Source organism: Somniosus microcephalus, chromosome 23 (assembly GCF_052327205.1).
Source record: "Somniosus microcephalus isolate GS21.2 chromosome 23, FLI_Smic_1.0, whole genome shotgun sequence".
Classification (NCBI taxonomy): domain Eukaryota; kingdom Metazoa; phylum Chordata; class Chondrichthyes; order Squaliformes; family Somniosidae; genus Somniosus; species Somniosus microcephalus.
Window position 1 is genome coordinate 39682041 of NC_141009.1, and position 20376 is coordinate 39702416.

A 20376-nucleotide genomic window follows, 5' to 3' on the forward strand; every position below is an offset into this window, starting at 1 on the left:
AGCAATGTGAAAATGACCAGATAATCTGTTTTTGTGATGTTGATTGAGGGATAAATATTGGCCAGGTCACCAGGGATAACTCCCCTGCTCTTCTTCGAAATAATGCCATGGGATCTTTTACGTCCACCTGAGAGAGCAGACGGGGCCTCGGTTTAATGTCTCATCCAAAAGATGGCACCTCTGACAGTGCAGCACTCCCTCAGCACTGCACTGGAGTGTCAGCCAAGCATTATGTGCTCAAGTCTCTGGAGTGGTACTTGAACCCAGAGCCTTCTGACTCAGAAGTGAGGGTGCTACCAACTGAGCTACAGCTGACACTTACATTTGCATTTCTCTCTTTACTTTTAACATTATTTTGTCCTACTAATTGGCCAACAGGAACCATTTGTTCTTCACTGCTAACTACCAGAATCGCTCTTTTCCCTGCAAGTCTAGGTTCAGAGTAATCCTCAGCTGCGTGGACCAGTTAAACTGCGTATTTAAGTTCCCTACATTTTGAAGTCTAGTTTCCATTCAGACAGTCAGTTGTGAATATTCTCTGAAGAAACTGGAAAATAGTTACCCTGTCACAGGCATTGAAATTTGCCAAAAATACTTATCTCCAGACAGTGAATAAATAACTCTGAAAATGAAGAGATCCTTCAGTGAGCAATGGATTATGAGTCACATTATATACTCTATTATTGCCTTTTAAAGAGGGTCAGCTGACAAATTCCCCAAACTATTCCAAAACACACAGTATTTGTCAAAGTAGTTGACCACCCACCCTCTCAGATGTCAGCTAAAGCATACTGATAGGGTAGCCAGACTGTGGATCTGAATGAGAGAACGGGTTGGGGGGGGGGGGTGAGGCGGGGCGGTGTGGGGGGAGGGGGAGAAAAACAGTAATTTCCTCCTAAAAGGAAAGTTGAACAATTTGACAATTGGTAGATATCAATGTCTGATTGATATTGTTAGTTAAGTTAGAATCATTGCTGCAACAGTTGAAATTAAGTCCCTGCTTTTCATGCTAACGCCAGACATAATGAGTTCTTATAAATCTTGCACACAACATGGATGCACATTACAAGTTTGCGTTACATACAGCACTCTAAGAGTTAAAAATGTGCCAGAAATTCACGCACCAAATGTAGCAGTGAACCTTTGAGAGAAACTTAACAAAACAGTTCAAAGGATTAAAGAAAGACTTGCATTTATATAGCGCCTTTCACGACCACCAGACATCTCAAAGCGCTTTACAGCCAATGAAGTACTTTTGAAGTGTAGTCACTGTTGTAATGTGGGAAACGCGGCAGCTAATTTGCGCACAGCAAGCTCCCACAAACAGCAATGTGATAATGACCAGATAAACAGTTTTTGTTATGTTGACTGAGGGATAAATATTGGTCATGAGATTATCATAATTCCTTTTCAAGGAAAAAAATCAGGAAAAGAATGAAACCGTATATTAAATATCATTCACTAGATGTATCACAACATTTATTGGGAAAGCAAACAGAGAGGAACATGATACAGCATCACACAAATTCCTTTAAAAACCATATGATCACAATTGCTTCTTTCTGGGTTTTTTAAAAAGTTACTTGGCATCCCCAATGTTTTCTTTAATAACATGTGTAGGAATCTCACTGCATTGTTACAAAGGATAGGGTTTAGATTAATTAGCAGCAGATAAGATGTTGATTTTAAAAATCCAATCCACTCCGTATAAACACAATAGCAGATGGGATAATCCATTACAAAGACATGGTGCCACACAGCCAAAAGTGCTGTGCAGTCAGAAGTGCTATGCAGCAATAATACACTACACTATAAATAAAGAACATGGGGCTAGATTTTCAGTATAGACAGTTTTGGGGCGCTAACCTTAGCGCCCGCCCGAAGTTAGCGCCCGCCCCAAAGTAGCGCCCCGTTGCCGGAAATTCAGTGGCTTCGCCCTAAGAGGTTGGTGGAGCGCTAAAAGAGGCGTTCCACTACTATCTTTAGGCGCTAAGCCGGCGGTGCAGAGCGCAACACCCGAGCTCGGGCGCAGCGCACGGCAGACACTCTGGTGCCAGTGAGCTCTTAAAGGGGAAGGGTGCATGTGTTTTTTTCAAAGGCAGACTCTGGGGGGGGGGGAAACAGGAGGAGGAGGAGGAGGGGGAGGGGGAGGGGGAGGAGGAGGAGGAGGAGGAGGAGGAGGAGGAGGAGGAGGCCGGAAACATAAATACACCATTCACAACAACACACTGGATCCTTCCACACAACACATGCAGACCGCCTTTTATAGTGCAGGAGGAGTGCCCTTTAATTTGCGCTCCCCAGGGTGTGTTGCGTTCCATTTTACAAACGCTCTGGACGCCAGCCGCACAATGGGGCGGTCCGACTGAAGTTTGGATTCGGGGCGGCCAAAGGGCGTTGCACGAGGATGTGACGTCATTTTCTGCGTGCGCATCCGGGCGGCCGCTAAACTTTGCGCCGGCGCTAACGGGCAACTTAATTTGGGGCGGGGCACAAACTGCGCTGCGCCCGGGCGCTACACGCATAGCGCCCGAAAATCACTTCTCTTAAGGCACTAACTGCTGGCGCAAGCAACTGAAAATCTAGCCCATAATGTGTGAAGCCTTGTAAAACAAAAATCTCTTCTTGGAGTCTCATTTGGTGGGAATCTCAAAGCATTTCACCAGATTCTAATAACTTTCAGGTTCTATTCCACATGTTTTTCTGTGTCACTTTAAAAAGTCACCACGTTAAACACTAAACGAATAGTACAATAGGAAAATACAGCAGCAGGAGCAACTCTTGCTGGTCCCAAGTTTTATTACTTCAATAATAATTTTTTTATGCAACCTACTGCTTCACCTTGTGGGACATAATTGGGAGAAAATAGCTCCTGCCCCCTTACAACAAGATTGGAGCATCTTCTGAAAACCTCCTCAAAGGAAGTTGGGTTTTCTGTGACCCAAATTATACAGTTTCATTGCTTAAGGGAAGGCACATCCTATTCCAAGTTCAGCACCGCCAATAGCCATAATATTCACTGCACAGATTTTCATTCCATGCCCAGCTTCCCAAGAAGTCACTCATGCTTGACATTATCTGCTCCTACTTTTGTATTCAAGGGGAATAAGGTCAGGTGGTACAACATGATAAGCAATAGCCGGAATATCTATTTATTGGGTGTCTTCACTGCTCATAATAAGCTGCCCCTTTATTAATGATCAACATTCGCCACACCCCCCTCAGCAATCGACCCAGCCCACCCCTTTAGCCCATTGTGGCAGGTTTCATTCTCTACGACAGTTCCCCTGGATTTTGCGCCATCACAAAACAGTTTTGGTCTCCTTACCTAAGGAAGGATATACTTGCCATAGAGGGAGTGCAACGAAGGTTCACCAGACTGGTTCCTGGGATGGGCGGATTGTCCTATGAGGAGAGATTGAGTAGACTAGGCCTATATTCTCTAGAGTTTAGAAGAATGAGAGGTGATCTCATTGAAACATACAAAATTCTTACAGGGTAGATGCAGGGAGGATGTTTCCCCTGGCTGGGGAGTCTAGAACCAGGGGTCACAGTCTCAGAATAAGGGGTCGGCCATTTAGGACTGCGATGAGGAGAAATTTCTTCACTCAGAGGGCGGTGAATCTTTGGAATTCTCTACCCCAGAGGGCTGTGGAGGCTCAGTCGTTGAGTATATTCAAGACAGGGATCAACAACAACAACTTGTATTGATATAGTGTGGCGGAGCCACTGAATGACTCTGGGCAACTGTACATAATTCCCTTTAACGATGTTCTAACACCAGCCTAAGCCTGTACCATGGTGTTAGACATTACTTTATTTTGTATATAGTGTTTGTATGCATGGGGCGCGGCCTCTTTAAGAGCGTGCGAAAACGCGGGCAAACGCCCAGGCAGTCCTCGTGGAATCTCCATCTTGTTAAGACCTGTTTTCGTGGCTCTCCTGTATCAATCTCATCAAACTGTTGGAACTCGTTTAGTCTTACATTAAAGACCTGTTTGATTGATCTCCTGAGTCGAACTCAGTTATTAGTTAGTAATTTGTCAATTCCTACATTGGTGACCCCGTTTTTTGTGAACGTTTTTCACAAAAAGGACACAGCATGGAGGCCAACGCCGTTTCGCTGAAGCTACCGCAGTTCTGGGAGCAGCAAGCGACCTCGTGGTTCATTCAGGTCGAGGCCCAATTCGCCCTGAGGGACATCACTGCAGATCAGATCAAATATCTCTATGTGGTCTCTGCACTCGACAGCTCTACCGCCTCGCGGGTCGTCAGCCTCCTCGAGAACCCTCCAACGGAGCGTAAGTATGAAACCCTCAAGGCGCGGTTGCTGCAAGTTTTTGGGCTCACTAAAGCGGAGCGCGCCCATTGATTGCTCGCTATGCCCGGGCTCGGGGACTCCAAGCCTTCGGAGTTAATGAGCCAAATGCTCACACTCCTTGGCTCCGAACCAGAATGCTTCCTATTCCGTGAAATATTCCTCAGCCAGCTACCGGAACAGGTGCAAGCCGCCCTGGCCAAATCCGAAGTTGAGGACTGCGCAGCACTCGCGGCAGAGGCGGACAAAATTTTCGCCGCCACGAGGCGCCCATCCCCCACAGACGCCGCCCCAGCTTGTCAGCCTGCTGGGCTGTGTTTCTACCACGCGCAGTTCGGCGCGAAAGTGAGACGTTGCCACCCTCCCTGCAGCTTCCCCCCCAAAAAAAACAACTACGACCACCGAGGAATGGGTCTAACGGGCGCCCCGCGGCCGCGATGGCGATTGGCAATGCGGGCAAGTTGCTGTTTATCACCGATACTCTCTCTGGTCATCGTTTTCTGTGCGACACCGGGGCGCAGTGCAGCATTTTACCTGTGTCCGCCCTCAATGTGCAGACCAGGATTCACGGCCTCGCCCTTGAAGCGGCCAATGGCGGAGCAATTTGGACCTTTGGCAGACGGCGGGTGCAGTTGTGTTTCGGGGGCCAACGTTTTTACTTGGAGTTTGTGACGGCCAAGGTTTCGCAACCCATTCTCGGCGCGAATTTCCTGTGTGCCAACAGCCTCCTGGTTGACGTGCGGAACCGGCGGTTGGATCAACGCGGTAACTTTTCATTCTATCCCTTGTTACCGCAGTAACACTACGTTGCGCACCGTCGCCTGTGCTTTTCCGGCTCCGGGTGAGTTCGCTCGCCTGCTCGGCGAATTCCCCAACCTGACAAGACCCATGTTCTCCTCCACAGCCACAAAATATGGTGTGGAACACCACATCACCACCAACGGCCCCCCGGTATACGCGTGGGCCCGGCGCCTGGAACCTGGCAAGCTGGCGGTCGCAAAAGCGGAGTTCGCGACCATGGAACGGTTAGGGATTATTCGCCGGTCGAATAGTCTCTGGTCTTCACCCCTCCACATCGTCCCGAAGCCTGGTGGTGGATGGCGGTCATGCGGCGACTATCGACGCCTAAATCACGCCACCACTCCTGATCAGTACCCGATCCCCCACATCCAGGATTTCTCCGCCCATTTGGCAGGGAACACTGTCTTCTCGAAAGTCGACCTCGTCCGGGGCTACCACCAGGTCCCCGTTCATCCCCAAGACGTCCAGAAGACTGCAGTCATCACCCCATTCGGCCTTTTCGAGTTTTTAAGAATGCCGCTTGGGTTAAAGAACGCCGCCCAGGCTTTCCAACGCCTGATGGATTCCATGCTGCGGGACCTCAAGTTCCTCTTCGTCTACCTGGACGATATTCTCATTGCCAGTCCCACTAAAGAAGAACACATCTGTCACCTTCGCACCCTTTTTCGACGTCTCAGCCAACACGGCCTGATTATCAACCCGGCCAAGTGTCAGTTTGGCCTGCAACAAATTGATTTCATGGGGCATCGCATCACTTCAGAGGGAGCGGTTCATTTACAAGCGAAGGTAGAGGCGGTGACGACTTTTCCACGCCCGCAAACCATTAAGGCCCTGCAGGAATTCCTAGGCATGGTGAACTTTTACCACCGTTTCATGCCTAAGGCAGCACTACTCATGCAGCCCCTGTACGAGGCCCTCAAGGGCAAGACTGGCAAAGATACAGTAGACTGGACAGTTGACATGGCCCGGGCGTTCGCCGACACCAAAAGTGCCTTGGCCAATGCGACTATGCTGGCGCACCCGCTGCCAGGAGCCACCATCGCCCTCACCACCGACGCGTCAGACTACACAATCGGCGCCGTGCAAGAGCAGTGGGTGAACGGGACATGGCAGCCGTTGGCACTCTTTAGCCGTCAACTACGGCGGAACGAGAGAGCGTATAGCACGTTCGACCGGCAGTTGCTCGCTCTTTTTCTGGCCATCCGCCATTTTCGCTTCTTCCTGGAAGGATGTCCCTTCACCGCCTTCGTGGACCATAAGCCGCTCACCTTCACCATGGCCAAGACCGCCAAACCGTGGTCATCCCGACAGCAACGTCAACTGACCTACATATCCGAGTTCACCACGGATATACAGCACGTGGCTGGTAAGGACAACCTGGTGGCCAACTGCCTCTCCCACGCGACCGTCAATACGGTTCATTTAGACATCGATTACGCCCTCATGGCAGCGGATCAACCCTCGGACCCAGAAGTCCAGGCCTACAGAACCACCGTCACTGGCCCCCAGTTGGCCGACGTCAAGTTCCATGCGGCAGGTACCACGCTCTTGTGTGACGTCTCCGTACGGGACCCTTGCCCTGTCGTACCGGCCGTCTGGCACCGCAAAGTGTTCGACGCCATGCATGGGTTGTCACACCCAGGAATGAAGGCCTCTCAGAAGCTGATGTCAGCGAAATTTGTATGGCACGGCATGCATAAGGATGTCCGCAACTGGACCAACACCTGCGTGGTCTGCCAAAAAGCCAAAGTACAGCGTCACATCAAAGCTCCATTGGCCACCTTCACAGTTCCGGAGCGAAGGTTTGACCATGTCAATGAGGACCTGGTGGGTCCACTCCCACCCTCCCATGGTTTTTCACACATCCTGACCATGGTTGGCCGCACCATCAGATGGCCAGAGGCGGTTCCCCTATCATCCACTACTTCGGCGGACATGGCCAGGGCATTCATTTCCACCTGGGTCGCCCGTTTCGGAGTGCCCGCTGATATTTCTTCAGAGAGAGGACCACAGTTTTCCTCTGAACTCTGGAATGCAGTGGCCCAAGGACTCGGTGTCAAATTACATCGCACCACAGCCTACCACCCACAGGCGAATGGTCTCTGTGAACGTTTCCACCGGTCACTGAAAGCCGCCTGAGGGCCAGCCTCCAGGATGCTGGTTGGGCAGACAAGCTACCGTGGGTCCTGTTGGGCCTTCGCACGGCCCCCAAAGAAGACCTTCACTCTTCATCCGCGGGGCTGGTGTACGGTCAACCGCTGCGAGTCCCAGGGGATTTCCTACCAGAATCGACGAAGCCTTGGTCCACGTCTGACCAGCTTACTAGTCACCAAGAGGTGGCCAGATGTTTCGCACCAGTGCCCACTTTGCACCACGGGCTGCAGAGTTCGCACGTTCCAACGGAGCTTCACAAGACAGAATACGTCTTTATTCGCCACGATGCTCATAGGGATCCAGTCAAGGCCCCATATACTGGTCCCTTCCGCGTGTTGGAGGCAGGGGACAAAACCTTCAAGGAAGATGTTGGTGGTAAACCGGACCACATTTCAGTCGATCGAATAAAGCCGGCACATCTGGACCTCGACTGCCCCGTCGAAACAGCACAACCGCCGAGACGAGGTCGGCCACCCGTCGCCGTTACGGCAGACCAAGTGCAACCGCCCGCCAGACCGCCAGCCGACCAGCAGCCTCCGCCTCAGGAGTACAGGAGTCGTTCCGACAGGCTCATCAGACCCCCTCACCGTTTGACTTTGTCCATTAAAGCGAATTCTGGGGGGGGCGCATGTGGCGGAGCCACTGAATGACTCTGGGCAACTGTATATAATTCCCTTTAACGATGTTCTAACACCAGCCTAAGCCTGTACCATTGTGTTAGACATTACTTTGTTTTGTATATAGTGTTTGTATGCATGGGGCGTGGCCCCTTTAAGAGCGTGGGAAAACGCGGACAAACGCAATGACGTCACGTCGCAAGCCACATGACTGCCCAGGCAGTCCTCGTGGAATCTCCATCTTGTTAAGACCTGTTTTCGTGGCTCTCCTGTATCGATCTCATCAAACTTTTTGAACTCTTACATTAAACACCTGTTTGATTGATCTCCTGAGTCGACCTCAGTTATTAGTTAGGAATTCGTCAATTCCTACAATAGCACCTTTAATGTAGTAAAATGTCCCAAGGCGCTTCACAGGAGTATTATAAGACAAAAAATTGACACCGAGCCGCATAAGAAATTAGGGCAGATGACCAAAAGCTTGGTCAAAGAGGTAGGTTTTAAGGAGTGTCTTAAAGGAGGAAAGAGAGGTAGTGAGGCGGAGAAGTTCTAGGGATTGAATTCCAGAGCTTAGGGCCTAGGCAGCTGAAGGCACGGTCACCGATGGTTGAGCAATTATAATCAGGGATGCTCAAGAGGGCAGAATTAGAGGAGTGTGGTGGAGACCACATAGGGACAATAACACAATGTATAGCCAATGCTGTTATATGTACTTAAACACAATTCACTTTGTATAGCAATGTTGTGATATGTACATGCTGGGTTGGGTTATTGGTGCAGGGTCCCTTTAAGAGCGTCGGGAACGTGATGACATCATGACGTCGGTTGCGTGATGACGTCATAGCCCCTGCAAGGGGCTGAGCCTTCAGACCTCGTGGGGATTGATTAAAGTAAGACACGTTTTGTTTTTGCTTAAAGAAAAGTCTCAGTCTGTTGATTTCTGTCGACTCCAACATTGGTGACCCCAGCTGCTCTTTTGGACGATTCCAAAGACCTCATCTGAAATGGCGACGAACGCCGTTTCCATCAAATTACCTGAGTTTTGGGAATAACAGGCTGCCGCTTGGTTCGCCCAGGCCGAGGCTCAATTTGCAATCTGGGACATCACCGCGGACGACACGAGGTACTACTATGTCGTCTCTGCTCTCGGCAGCTCCACCGCGGCCAGAGTCGTGAACCTGCTCGAAAACCCCCCGGAGCTCAACAAATACGGTACGCTGAAGGCGCACCTCTTACGAACTTTCGGACTCACCGAAGTCAAACGCGCACGCCGGCTTCTCTCTCTACCCGGGTTGGGTGACTCCAAGCCCTCGGAGCTGATGGACCACATGCTGGCCCTCCTGGACACACACACGCCATGCTTCCTCTTCAAGGAACTGTTCCTCCAACAGCTGCCAGGTCAGGTACGGTCGGCGTTAGCCAACTCTTCCACTACCGATTTCTGCGACCTGGCCAAGGAGGCCGACAAATTTTTCTCTGCCGGGCAACAGTACTGCGCTGCCACGCGGAGCCCTGCCCCCACTGATACAGCCCAACGGCGGCAACCCTCAAGCCTCTGCTTCTACCATGCGCAGTTCGGCCCCAAAGCCAGGAAATGCCGGCCACCGTGCAGTTTTCCCACGTCGAAGCAAACTAAAGACCACTCGTCGGCTGCCATGGCTGTCGGCCGTTCAGGCAGTTTGTTGTTTATTACAGACACCGATTCCGGACATCATTTCCTTGCGACACGGGCACCCAGGTGAGCGTCCTGCCCACGTCAACCATAGACATTCAAGGGGGGAACCACGGCCCCGTCCTCGAAGCCACCAATGGTAGTTCCATCCGCACATTCAGGAAACGGAACGTGGCGCTTTGTTTTGGCGGGCAATGGTTCACCTGGGACTTTGTCACAGCAAAAGTGTCCACCCCCCTTCTCAGCGCTGACTTCCTCTGCGCCAATGGCCTTTTGGTGGACGTCAAGAACCGACGTCTCATCAACGTGAAAACCTTCAGCTCGCTCCCATGTTCCCTCAGCGGGTCCAGCACGACGCAGTTGTCCAGTGCACTCTCGGCCTCCGACGAGTTTTCCCGCCTCCTCGCCCAGTTCCCGGACCTTACGAAACCCACGTTCTCATCCGCCGCCACCAAACACGGGGTAGAACATCACATTTCGACCACTGGTCCGCCCGTCTATGCCAGCGCTCGGCGCCTCGACCCGGGGAAGCTCGCCATCGCCAAAGCCGAGTTCGACACCATGGAGCGCCTCGGCATCATCCACCGGTCGAACAGTCCGTGGGCTTCGCCCCTCCATATCGCCCCGAAACCAGGCGGCGGGTGGCGCCCATGCAGAGACTACCGGCACCTCAACGACGCGACGACCCCCCGACCGCTATCCGATTCCACACATCCAGGACTTTTCCGCCCGCCTGGCCGGGAAAGTGGCATTCTCAAAAGTGGGCCTCATCCGGGGTTATCACCAGGTCCCGGTCCGGCCGCAGGACGTCCCGAAAACCGCGGTGATCACCCCGTTCGGGCTATTCGAATTTCTCCGCATGCCATTCGGCCTCAAAAACGCCGCAGAGGCTTTTCAACGCCTTATGGACACCGTGTTACGGGACCTGACGTTCCTGTTCGTATACCTGGACGACATCCTCATCGCCAGCGCCTCCAGGACGGAACATGTGTCCCACCTCCGGACTCTTTTCAAACGACTCAGCCAACATGGCCTAATCGTCAACCCGGCGAAGTGCCAGTTCGGGCTGTCCTCAATTGACTTTCTCGGGCACCGCATCACGAAGGACGGGGCGGTGCCACTCCCATCGAAAGTGGAGGCCATGATGGACTTCCCGCGACCCCTCACCGTTAAGGCCCTGCAGGAGTTTTTGAGCATGGTGAACTTTTACTATCGTTTTGTCCCCCGAGCAGCCCAGCTTATGTGGCCCCTTTACGAGGCCCTCAAAGGCAAGCCCGACAAACTCACCGTCAACTGGTCTGATGAGATGGCCAATTCTTTCATGGACACGAAAAGGGCCCTGGCTAACGCGACCATGCTGGTGCATCTGTTGCCCGATGCGCTGATCGCTCTCACCACTGACGCCTTGGACTATGCAGTCGGCGCCGTCCACGAACAGTGGGTCAACGGTGCCTGGCAGCCGCTCGCCTTCTTCAGCCGGCAGCTCCGCCCCAACGAGCGGAAGTACAGTACCTTTGATCACGAGCTTCTCTGCCTCTACCTCGCCGTCCGACACTTCCATTTCTTGCTGGAGGCCCGCCCGTTCATGGCGTTCGTGGACCACAAGCCGTTGACGTTCACCATGGCCAAAGCCTCCGAGCCGTGGTCGGCCCGTCAGCAACGCCAGTTGGCCTTCATCTCGGAGTTTACAACGGACATCCAGCATGTGGCTGGGAAAGACAACCCCGTTGCCGACTGTCTCTCCCGAGCCATCGCCAGCGCCGTGCACCTCGGCATCGACTACACCCGCCTGGCGGCCGACCAGGCCTCCGACCCGGACGTCCAGGCCTACAGGACGGCGGTCACGGGCCTTCAACTAGCAGACGTCGCATTCGACGCTGCCGGCAACACACTCCTGTGCGACGTCTCCGTTGGGCAGCCACGTCCCGTCGTGCCCGAAGGGTGGAGACGGCAAGTATTCAACGCCGTCCATAATCTTTCCCACCCGGGCAGGAAGCCGTCACAGAAGCTGGTGGCAGCCAAGTTCGTCTGGCACAGACTCGGGAAAGACGTTCGCAATTGGGCCAGCACCTGCGTGGTATGCCAACGCTCGAAAGTACATTGCCATACTAAGGCCCCGTTGGCGCCTTTCGCGGTGCCCGAGAGGCGGTTCGACCACATTAACGTGGACCTTGTAAAGTCTGTGGGTTGTATAGCGAAGTAATACACAGACTACAAGAGTAACTTTAACAGGACTTTACTATTCGAAGGTTAGGGCGAATCTGCCCAATAAATTCTGCCACAGCACTTATATACCGGTGTGGTCACCGTCAGTATTACAGTATACAGCAGCCAGGATAAAGTAGTGCCACACCTAAAATAGTTCTCTTAAAGGTGGACGGTTACATACAATAGTTCTCTTAAAGGTAGAACAGTTACATACACTACAATCCTCCCTTTTTAGCTTACAACATACTTATTCCCCATTAAACATAACCTCCTAACATATATCCAACTTTATGTTAAAACAGTTCACAGATGTAATCTCTGCGGAAACAGTTCACAGATTCAGTCTCTGCGGGAAACAGTTCATAGATTTAGTCTCTGCGGGAAACAGTTCACAGATTCAATCTCGGTGGATGTGCCTTCCGTGCTTCTTGACTCGGTCCTGACAACGCCTCAGTGGTGCAGCAGTTCCCCGTGGTGTAGTCGGTTCATGTTGCTGGAGTGACTCATCCAATAGTCCTTCACTGGACTTAACAGCTTGAACTTCCGTCCTTCTGAACCAGCATTGTTGGCTTGTAAAACTTGAGTACCTTGGGAAGTTTTCTACTTCCAAACTGATTTGGCTCCGTTCGCAGGGACCCCGTGCGTGATCTAATAGTGATGATGATGGTCCAGATGATCATCGTCTTCTGCTTCGTCTTTTCCTTTTCTGCTTCTTGGAGACTCTCGGGGCTCCATTGTCAGCTGCCAGCTGCCTGCACAGTTCCTCCCGTAGTAGCGCCACCATCTCCCGATGTTCCTTAGACTTTTTGTGATTCCTCAAGGTTTCTGCACTTTGGGAGTTTTCATCACAAGCTGGGCAGAACAGGTCCTCGTAATATTCGGTGTCGCTCAACAGGTCATGGTAATATTCGGTGTCGTCCTGAGCTAAGCCAGCGGGAGGGTCTTCTATTTCCTCCTTGCCCAGCTGAACATTAGCCGACTTTTGTTCTAAATCCCGACATCTGTCCTGAAGAGACTTCATCATGCGTTCAGCTTCATCCCGCTTTTTCTGGGCTTCCTGCAAGTCTTTTACTAATGACCTCATTTGTGATTTCAATACTTCAACTTCATTCGGAGATTGATTGATCGGACCATTCAATCCCTCTACTGAAGTAGCTGTTTCAGCATTCTGTTGTTCTGCATTGACGTGAGGCAGCGTACTTTCGGCATCCAAGAGCGGCTCTGCTGCAGTCTTCTCAGTCTGTGTTGCCACCTCAGCTATTTCAATAACCTTTGAGAGTTCCGAACCCCTTTTCTTTGAAGATTGAGGCTCGTGTTCAAGTTTTTCCCATTTCAGGGTCTTGTCCCTCAGCATATGAAGAAGTTGGCTGACTGTTAACTCTTCTGCCATCATCCGTTTCCCATTAGCTGCAGGGCTGTTTATAAACTTGCCCTGGGGCTCCTTTGCTGTTTCTACTTTGCCATCATCCGCAGCCTCCACCATTCGAATTTCCACAAATGAATCGTCCGGTGATGCTGCACCCAACTTCAGTAGGAGCTCGGAAGTCATGTCGACCAAATCAGCCTTTTCTGCCTGCAACCTGCTAACAAGCGTCTTCAGTTGCTGCACATCTTGTTCCACCAGATTAGAGCACGCACCTTCAGAAACCGAATCAGCTTTGATTCGTTTGGCCTCCTCTCGCAGACGGTTTGTGTGCTCCTGCTCCCTTTTCTCCCTCAGCTGCTTCTGTTGTCTTTCCAGATTCCCCATTCGGTGTCATAGAACTTTTTCATTGCTTTCATCTCTTGTTCGAGACGGCAACTCAATTGCTCTAATTGCTGTCGTAATTTGAAATAAGTTTGAGTTCGAGCTCGGTGTTCCTCAGTAATGTATATGTCTGTAAACTGAACAGACTCAGAATTCTCTGTCAAACTATGTTGTTGTTGTTCAGTGGAGTTCTGTTCTGAAACTTTGTTCTCCTCTGGAGCATAAGCCTTTATGCACGCCTTCGTTTTTCCAACCTTAGTCAGCAAGTCCATTTTAGCCTTGTCTTTCATACTTGGGCTGGACTTATCGTCATCCGTTTCAGAGTCTGAGCTGATTGTCCGCACCGAGTCCTCACTCGTTATTGCTTTTAGGTAGTGCCATTCCATGTCTATTTTCTTGATCCACTCCCATCCTAGAAGTGGTGGTCCTCCCTCAGGTAGTACATATAAGTCCATTCCTGGGTGTTCTTTGCCCCTGTCTCTCACCTTGACTCTTATCTTTCCCATGGGGTATACTTTATGCCCCATGTATGTCTGCAATACGAACTTGGTATCTCTCAAGGGTATATGTGAGAATAGCCGGTTGTAATCCCTTCGATTTATGACTGATAGGGCTGATCCAGTGTCCAACTCCATTTTTACTTGGACTCCAGCTATTTTTAGCATGACCCAGATAGTTTGTAGGTCAGCTTCCTTACTCACATTGTGAATTCTCAGACTACCCAGTTCCTGGCCGTTTGGGTCTGAATCCGAATTCGGTTCATCTGAACTCTTCTCAGCCACCTTGTGTACTTTGTTGTGCTTTTCCTGTGATGGTTTTCTTTGGTTGTTGGTCTTCTTCCCTGACCGGCATACTTTAGCTATGTGACCCAGTTTGCCACATTTTCTACATTCCTGGTTTTTAAACCAGCATTGGTTCTGATCGTGTGTTGTCTTCCCACAACGATAACATTTCGTTGTACCCGAAGTAATTTGATCCACACTGAGTACCGCTGCCTTTAGCTGCATTTCCACAGTTCCTTTCGCTGCGGCTTCGTGTGATGCTGCAATAAGAACAGCCCTCTCAAGTGTAAGGTCGTTCTCTTCGAACAGTCGCTTTTGCGTTCCTTCCTTCGACAACCCGCACACGAACTTGTCTCGCAATGCCTTTGTCAGATTTCCTCCAAACTGGCAGTATTTCGCTAATCTACGCAGTTCGACCAAGTATTCCGCGTTGCTTTCCTCTTTCCGTTGCGTTCTCGCATAAAATTTGAATCGTTCCGCCAACATCAGCGGTGTGGGGTTCAAGTGATCCTTCAGAACAGCAACAATATTATCGAAAGTCTGATCCGCCGGTTTAGCTGGTGATAGAAGATGCTTCAATAACCCGTATGTCTTCACGCCCATCGAGTTTAGCAAGGTTATAGCTTTATCATCATCTTCTATTTTATTGGCCTCACAATATATCTCGATACGTTCTACGTACGTGGCCCAATCTTCCACCTCGGCATCGAAGTTGTTGATGTTACCATGCTTAGGCATCTTCACTATCTCCCACTATCTTTCTGCGAAACAACAGGATTTCTCTTTAACTTTTTAACTTTTTCTTTTTTTTTCCAAAAATGGCGGTTTCCCGCGCTTGTCTTCTTCCCCGCCTACTGGCAAAATGGCGGTTTCCCGCGCTTGTCTTCTTCCCCCCTACTGGCAAAATGGCGGTTTCCCGCTCCTGACTTCTTCCTCTGGTGGGAGGGGTAAGCTTTGCCCTCGGGCGACGACCGCTGGTTTACGGGGTTTGTAGCCTGTGCGCCGGCTTCAGTTTATTCTGAAGCGCGCGCTAGAAAAGCCGATCGCATTCCTTGTTCCCCCCCCCTTCTTCTTTTCAGCAGGGGCAACCGGCGCTGGGGACAACCAGTTGGCGTCGGACAGATCCAGCGCCTGGTCCTTCACGGCAGCTGCTGCAAGCCGCTGGCTGGAACCTCGCTCGGTCTCTCTCTCGGGCTCTGTCTCTCCCGCTCGCGCAGCTCTCGCTCGCTCTCTCTTGGGCTCTGTCTCTCCCGCTCGCTCGGCTCTCGCTCGCTCTCTCTCGGGCTCTGTCTCTCCCGCTCGCGCGGCTCTCCCTCAGCGGCTTTAAACGCCTCTCCCAGACCTCCAGCAGTCCGGTCCTTTCCTCCCCGGCTGCGGCTGATTCTTCGCGGGTTATTTAGTTATTTATTTATTTATTGCCTCCGCGCCTTATGATCCCGGTCGCAGCGCCTCGTGGCCTCGGTAGGTGCCCGGCCTTTTTCGCTCCAATCGTGCCTCCCAACCCTCTCGCAGTCCGGTGCTTTCCTCCCCGGCTGCAGCTGAGTTCTCCGTGGCTTATTTATGTTTATATCTTCCCGCGCCTTACGATCCCGGTAGCAGCGCCTCGTGGTCGCGGTATTTGTCCGGCCTTTTTCGCCGTCGCGGTCTAGTCGTCTCACGACGCTCCCCAGCCCGCTTGTACCGCGGCTTCTGCTCCACGCTGCCCCAGTCTCAGCGCCTCTGGGCCCGACTTCTGTCCGGCTCCTTTCCCCCTCGACCGTGGTCGAGTGCACCGCCCTTATCCTCCGTTTATTTGTTTCTATTTTCCCTTTACTCACAGTCACCGTGGCCGACTTGCTTCCCGTGTTGATCGGCTCACTCACCACCGTGGCAGAAGGGACAATCCGTGCCTGTTGCTGATGGAAGACTTCGTGTTTGAAATCTTCCTCCTTTCTTGGTCTGCAGACTCGAGTTTTCTCTCAGCAAAACGACGAGGGCGGGTGCCTCTTCTCGACGCTCGTTTACTTCTTCAGAAGTATTGTTGCCGCAGGGTAAGATTGAACTCATCGCCACTGTAAAGTCTGTGGGTTGTATAGCGAAGTAATACACAGACTACAAGAGTAACTTTAACAGGACTTTACTATTCGAAGGTCAGGGCGAATCTGCCCAATAAATTCTGCCACAGCACTTATATACCGGTGTGGTCACCATCGGTATTACAGTATACAGCAGCCAGGATAAAGTAGTGCCACACCTAAAATAGTTCTCTTAAAGGTGGACGGTTACATACAATAGTTCTCTTAAAGGTAGAACAGTTACATACACTACAGACCTGGTGGGGCCCCTACCGCCCTCCCGCGGGTTCACCCACCTCCTCACAATGGTCAACAGAACCACCCGATGGCCGGAAGCCGTCCCGCTGTCTTCAACGACGGCCGCCGATGTGGCTCAGGCGTTCATCAGCACTTGGGTCGCCCGGTTCGGCGTCCCATCTGACATTTCCTCCGACCGGGGGCCCCAGTTCACGTCAGAGCTCTGGAACGCTGCCGCCCGAGGCCTCGGGTTGAAACTCCACCGCACCACAGCTTACCACCCTCAGGATAACGGGCTGTGTGAACGGTTTCATAGCTCCATGAAGGCCGCGCTCCAAGCCAGCCTCCGGGACGATGGCTGGATCGACAGACTCCCGTGGGTCATGCTGGGACTCAGGACCGCTCCCAAGGTCGGTCAGTGGTCCGACCTTCTGGACAACACCAAGGTTTTCGCTCCGGTGCCCACGTCGCTGCACGGCCTCCCGCAGTCCCACGTTCCGCTTGACCTTCATGCGGCGGAATACGTTTTCATCTGCCACGACGCCCACCGGGGGCCTCTTCAGCCACCCTAAGATGGACCATTCCGCGTCCTGGAAACCGGGGACAAGGCCTTCATCGTGGATGTCGGCGGTAAGCCGGACTGCATTTCCGTAGACCGTCTCAAGCCTGCCCACCTGGATCTGGACCGACCCGTTGAGTTGGCACAGCCCCCAAGACGGGGCCTATTATGTCCGTGTATAATTGAGACACGGACAGCAGGAGTTGATTATAACAAGTCTTTACTGAATGGAGACAATCGGGAAACTGAAACTACAGAAGGTTGCTAGTGCCTTTTATACAGGGGTGGTCACTCCCGGTACTGCAGTCTGAGACCACTTATTCCCTTAAAGGTACATACACAACAATTCCTCCCCTTTTAGATAAGCAGTACATAACATTCATTTAACAACTAAATAATAACTAATTACAATTACAATTACGGTTGCTAGATACATTGGTTGAGGTTAAGCAATTATAAGTTCAGTCTTTGAGGAGGCTTCCTGATTCTGTATGGATAACGCCTCTTTGGGGTATCAGGTTCTTCTGGTGAGGTTGAGTCGGGATCAATGTCGTTGTTTGGTTCATCTGCTTCCAATATCACCGATTCTGCGGTAGATGCAATTGGTACTTCGGTTTCATCGCCAGGTGTATCAGATCGTGGTGTGGAGTTGACGTTTTCCAGTGACTCTAGAATCTGGTCAGCATGGCGTCTTACAATACTCTCTCCAACGTCCACGGTATACATTAGAGGTCCTTGCCGTGTACAGATTGTTCCTGGCTGCCATTTCTCTGTGCGGTAGTCCCGGGCCAAAATTGGTTGACCTATCTTAAAACTCCTGGTCGGCCTTTCATTCATATTCTGAAACTGCCTGTTCTCCGCATCTCTTCGGACGTTTGGCTTAACCAAATCCAAGCAGCATCGTAGTCTTCGATTGAAGAAAATCATGGCTGGAGTTTGGTTGGTAACCGCATGTGTCGCATTCCGGTAGGCAAACAAGAAGTTATCCACCTTGTGTTGTAGGGGTATATCTTCATTGGACATTGCCTTGATAGCCTTCTTGAATGTTTGAACAAACCTCTCGGCCAATCCATTAGTTGCTGGATGATATGGGGCGGATGTGTAATGCTTAACACCATTGTTCTTTAAGAACCTCAGGAACTCTTCAGACACAAACTGTGGTCCATTGTCAGAGCAAATCTGTTCAGGCAGCCCATTCCTGGTGAATATGGTTCGTAAGACTGTGATAGTTTTTTCTGTGGTGGTTGAGGACATTTTTATTACCTCTGGCCACTTTGAATGTGCATCCACCGCAATTAAAAACATCGAGTCCATGAAGGGACCAGCAAAATCAATGTGCACCCTTTGCCATGGAGATGAGGGCCACTCCCATGGATGTAGAGGAGCTTGTGGTGGGGCGTTTTGGACCTTCTGGCATCCTGTACAGCCCTTGGTTATCTCTTCGATTTCTCTATCGATTCCCGGCCACCACACAAACGCTCTGGCTAAGTTCTTCATTTTTACCCCACCCAGATGACCCTCATGAAGCTCATTGAGCACTCTATCCGTCAATTTGGGTGGAATTGCTACTCTGGATCCACACATCAAGGTCCCTCTGCACACTGACAGCTGTTCTCTTCTCGGCGAGAATGCTGGCAGCAGTGGTTCGCCATGTGCTGGCCATCCCTTCACCGTTAAATCATAGACCCAGGAGAGTGTCGGGTCATTTCGTGTTTCCTTTTCTATGTTTGCATTCGTCACAGGGAGACATTTGACTGTAGTCGAGTGGAATAACTCCACTGGATCCACTGCCAGTTCTTCTTCCACCGTCGGTAACGGTAGGCGCGACAATCCATCAGCATTCCCATGCTGTTTAGTTCCCTTGTACTCGATGTCATATTGGTGTGCCCCTAGGAAAAGGGACCACCTCTGCAGCCATTGTGCCATCATTATCGGTACGCCCTTCTGAGGGTTGAAAATGGAGACGAGAGGTTGATGATCCGTTAGTAGAGTAAATTTCTGACCGTGCAGGTAGTGATTGAACTTCTTCACCCCCCACACCAGGCTGAGGGCCTCTCTGTCAATCTGAGCATAGTTACGCTCGGCTGAAGTTAACGAGCGTGACGCAAAAGCTATCGGCCTCTCTGAACCATCAAGGAATTTATGTGACAGTACCGCCCAAATGCCGTAGGGAGACGCATCACACGCCAGTCTTATCGGTAGTGATGGGTTGTAGTGAGCCAATACTTTTCTTGAAGTGATTAGGTCCTTACTCTCCTGAAAGTCCCGCTTACATTCATCGCTCCATTTCCATGCTACTCCCGTTCGTAGTAGGGCGTTCAGTGGATGCAGAATTGTGGACAAATTCGGCAAAAACTTATGGTAGTAGTTCACCAATCCGAGGAATGACCTCAGTTGCGACACATTTTCAGGCGCCGGAGCCATAACTACCGCTTCAATTTTGTCAGGGGACTTATGCAACCCCTCTTCATCAATCACGTGGCCACAATACGATATCTGTTTCTTAAAAAACTCGCACTTGGGGCGATTGGCTCATAGCCCATGTTCACGTAGTCTAGTGAGCACCTGCTCTAGGTTGGCAAGGTGTTCACTGTTATCTTCACCTGTCACTATGATGTCGTCTAAGTAACACTGAGTCCCCGGAATCCCTTGCAGGACTTGTTCCATCACTCTTTGCCATATCGCCGGAGCTGATGCTACTCCGAATACCAGTCGATTATACTGGTAAAGACCTTTGTGAGTGTTTATCGTGAGATACTTCCTAGAGGATTCTTCAATCTCCATCTGCAAATATGCTTGTGCTAGGTCAATTTTTGTAAAACGCTTCCCTCCAGATAGTGAAGCGAAGATATCTTCTATCCTTGGAAGAGGATATTGTACTGTGTGAAGGACTGGGTTCACCGTCACCTTGAAGTCCCCACAGATGCGAACCTTCCTTGGCTCCTCAGACTTATTGTTTAACGTTTTCTTCATGACAGGAACGATGGGTGTCGCCCACTCGCTCCAGTCTACCTTAGATAACACGCCTGCATTCTCCAGATTCTCCAGCTCTGCCTCGACGGCTGGGCGAATTGCATATGGTACCGGTCTTGCTTTGAAAAACTTGGGAATTGCATTCTCCTCTATTTTTATCGAGGCGGTTACGCCTTTAAGAGTGCCCAGTTCTTGTTGAAATACCTCTTTGGCGTCAGCTAAGATTGTTGACAATCGTCCAGGAGTGACGTCGT

General features: G+C 51.0%; 1 pseudogene; it reads left to right on the forward strand.

The window, feature by feature from the left end:
• Nucleotides 1-10916: 10916 nt before the first annotated feature.
• Nucleotides 10917-20376, forward strand: part of LOC147101839 (uncharacterized) — a 33760-nt pseudogene continuing 24300 nt past the window's right edge.